The following is a 4,069-nucleotide window of genomic DNA, read 5'->3' as shown; positions in this document are numbered from 1 at the left end:
CGGGCATTCGGCCAGCCTGTAACTGGTTGGCACACCTGTGGTCATATGTAATACTTTCAACAATAAAGATAAATTTAAAAATAAAATAAAGAAAAAATCACTAATAAAAACAAAGCTATTGAATTAGTGAAATATTTAATAACTATTAAATAATTAAATTATAATCCAAAAAATAATATTTAAATATGAACTTATAAATTGCTTTTATTTTAACTTAGCTTTCCAGATTTATTTCTACTATGGAGGCAGAGGCATTGAGAGAATTTCTTTTTTTTTTTTTTGCTAATGAGGATGTCAGCTGTAGTAACTGTTGACTATACCATAAATGTTATGACCCTGTTGTCTTAATTTCTGCATTCTTTCTATATTATTTTGAGCTGTCACTATGGTTGAATAACCACATTTCTATTTTTAATTTAATTTTAATACATATTCTATGTTATAAATACCATAAGATATATGTACGTAACTCCCTCCTTGAATTTCTGACTATGTCTTATGGATGAAATTCCAGACAACAGTTGCTGAATTAAAGCATCTTAACAATGTCCCAGGAGTTATACCAACTACTCTGCCACAGGTTAGCTTCCCTGCAGTACACATTCATCACAAGGCATCATCACTTCTTAGAGATACTAATTTTAAAATGGATTGGGGAAATAGTAACACATTTTATTTAAAATGTTATTCAAAGAGAAATCCCAACCTTTATATCACTTAAAAACAAAATGACAATGAAACCCAGAAATATTTATAGCTACTTTAATTTCTTTAAAAATTTAAACAAATTATTTTTACATTTTCTTTCATTTAAATAAATTCTTAATTTCTACTTTAATTTCTTCTGCAAAAAAAGAAGTCTTTCCACCATATGAATCAGGAAACCCTGTGCCCCAGGTTAATAAAAGTTCATGAATACATAGCTTAAGGATGTATAGAATTATAAATAAAATATTTTGTCGCTTATCTATTCATTTATGAATTTAATTATAATGTATTGAGTAACTTCTATGCCCCTAGAAGTAAGACCTTATGTGCAATGTCTTCTACAGTTTATATCAGAGGAAGTGTATGTCTCCAATAGTAAAATTAAAAGTGTGATAAACTCCCTTAAATGGAGCACTGCTCCTCATACTAGTATATGCAAATTATAAACTTTGGATGACAGAATTTAAAGAAACTGAGGGACCACTGCTATCTTTCTCAGAATTTATTTCTATGTAGCAGGAAAGGGAGACCTAGGAAAGTAAAACATGCCAGGTGACACGTACAGTAAGCCAGGACAAGGTCCATGACATCCTGACTGCTGATCCAATGTCTTTCCTGTTGCCGGATTAATGGCACAGACACAATGAGCCCACTTTTTCTGTAGGTAAAACAGGATATTTTGGTATAATGAAGTGTCACTTTATGTGACATATGAAAAGATGCCTGTATAACTGGCCCTTATAGTGTGTGACTTTTCTGGTATCCCTACACTGTGATTATTTCACCAATAGATGGCACACTTACTGCTTATAGTTTATGATTTAATAGTCTGGTTAAAAAGTTACCATTTACTAGGACTTTAAGAATATGCTATTATTTTAAAACAAGCTGTACTTTATAAAAGAACCGTGTAAGTTTCTTCATGGTTGTTTAAAAAGTCAATCAACTTTAAGAAGTCAATGATTACAGCAATTCATTATATATAAAATCAATATTTATGCCAATCCCAAAGTGAAAATTCCTTCTCAATATGTTCTACCCACACCTCCTATATTCCTTTACAGAGGGAATGCTATAAGACAGCCTATACAATACAGTTTGGCATATTTGATCCTTTATAATATACCTTTTCATACCACTCCTAGCTTTATCTCTGGCCCTTGCTGTGTACTACTCTACTATATAGTTTTTAGCCAAAGAAAAGCTATTAATTAAATGATTGGAACTTAATCCACAATGTAAGATGTGTTCTAATCTGCTTTCTCAAGTTTCTTGATATAACTAAAACAACTGTACTGTAGAGCTATTTCTTAACTTATTGTCTACTTTTTTAAAATAAAAATAGCCATTTTAGGAGAACTTTGTATTATAATTATTGTATTGTAATTATTCCAATTTTTAACATTAATGCTTGAACTTTTGCTATAAATTATAAAAACAAGTTTCCAAATAACGTGAAAATGCCAGATTATTTCTGAGAAATACTCTCTTATTAAATAGGCCAAAGCAATTGGAAAGATGTATAAGGGTATATATGTGTTAATACTTCTCAGGTTTTACCATAAGCCTTTTTCAGGCATTTTGATAACATATATGAAGTTACTCCACATTTAATAGCTCATGTGCACCGTTTAGTGATGTAGAAAAACAAACAAACAATTTATTTATCCCTGAAAACTAGGTAATTAACCTGCAATTTCTGGAAAGGCAGAGAAAGACAGTGCTTTATTAAGATAGAAAGAATCTCTCACCCTTTAATATTCTGAGGGAAAATGCTCAGGAAATCACTCCTTCACTACCATCTTTAGTACTTGGCTCGCTGATTTCTCCTTCGCTTCTCCAAGTTGTCATTCTTGAGAATTCCAATTGATCCATCCAAAAATTTTGGATGGATCAATTCCTTTTTGGATCATGTTTTCATCTCTATTAGTCTCTCCTCAGAATTCTGCATTTTAAATATCCCATTTTAACCACCACGTTCTAACTTTCAAATTCAGAGACTGAAGTAATTACACTTCAGCTCAGTGCCCACCTTTAACAGGCCTCCAGTACTTGAATCTACCTTTTCACTCACCAATCGATCTTTTCCTTTACCTCTCTCCATACACATCCCCGTCCTTACCGCTCTATTTATTTCTGAGGTTCCTTGAAAGGCTGTGCCTTCCTAATGCCCTAGTCCCCCTCTCCCTATGACCTACTTGCTGGCAAACCAACTGTGCTTAAATCTAACTATCCGCCTACCATTTACCAACCCATTTCCTCCACATTTATAAATGTCTGGAGAAAAAAAAAATCCTCCACTGTGTGGACTGCTCTCACTTTATTTCCTTCTTGGACTCATTGGTAACGCATTCATTGTTTAATAACATGCTATTTAGCCTCCATGTGTTTGAATGTTTTTGAGTGTTTTTAATGTAGTTGATTTGTAATTTCATCCCACTGTGATCTGAGAAGATGCATGATATGATTTCAATCTTCTGTAACTTGTAGAGATTTGTTTTGTGTCCTAACATGTGGTCTATCTTTGTGAATGACCCATGTTACCTTAAGAAGAATGTATAATCTGCAGCTTTGGGATGAAATGTTCTATAAATGTCAATTAAATCCATCTGACCTAGTGTGTCCTTTAGAGTCACCATTTCCTTGTTAATTTTTTGTCTGAAAGTTCTATCCAGTGAAGTGGGTGGGGTGCTAAAGTCCCCTACCATGACCGTATTGCTGTCTCCCTTACATTTCTCTAGAAGTTTATATATATATTGAGGTGCTTCTATATTGGGTGCATATATGTTTACCAAGCTTATATCCTTTTATTGGATTAATCCCTTTAGTATTATGCAGTGACCTTTGTTGTCTCTTGTGATGGTCTTCATGTTAAAGTCTATTTTGTCAGATAAGAGTATTGCTACCCCGTTTTTTCTTTTTTTTTTTTTTTTCATTTCCATTTGCATAGAAAAATGTTTTCCTTCCCTTCACACTCATCCTGTGTGAGTCTTTTGTTCTTAGGTAAGTCTCTTGCAGACAGCATATAATCCTACCTAATAAAAGAGAAACATGGTAATTAGTGTACATCTGCTACCCTTCCCATTGGCTAATCAGCGAGATATGCAAATTAATTGCCAGCCAAGATGGCAGCTGTCAACCAGGCAGCTTGAAGCTAACATGAGGCTTGCTTGCTTCAGTGACGGAGGAAACCAACGTTCCCTGCCTGCCTTGCAGGCCTCTGAGCCTGCAGTTTGAAAAATTTTTAAAAATATAGAAGCTAAAAAAAAAAACCCAGAAACCAGCTTTCAGCCGGCTGGGATCTCAGAGCTGGAGTTGATACAGTGTTTCGAGTTTATAGAATCTAAACAAACAAGATACC

Source organism: Myotis davidii, unplaced genomic scaffold (genome assembly GCF_000327345.1).
Source record: "Myotis davidii unplaced genomic scaffold, ASM32734v1 scaffold42, whole genome shotgun sequence".
Lineage (NCBI taxonomy): Eukaryota > Metazoa > Chordata > Mammalia > Chiroptera > Vespertilionidae > Myotis > Myotis davidii.
This window is presented reverse-complemented; position numbering follows the sequence as displayed.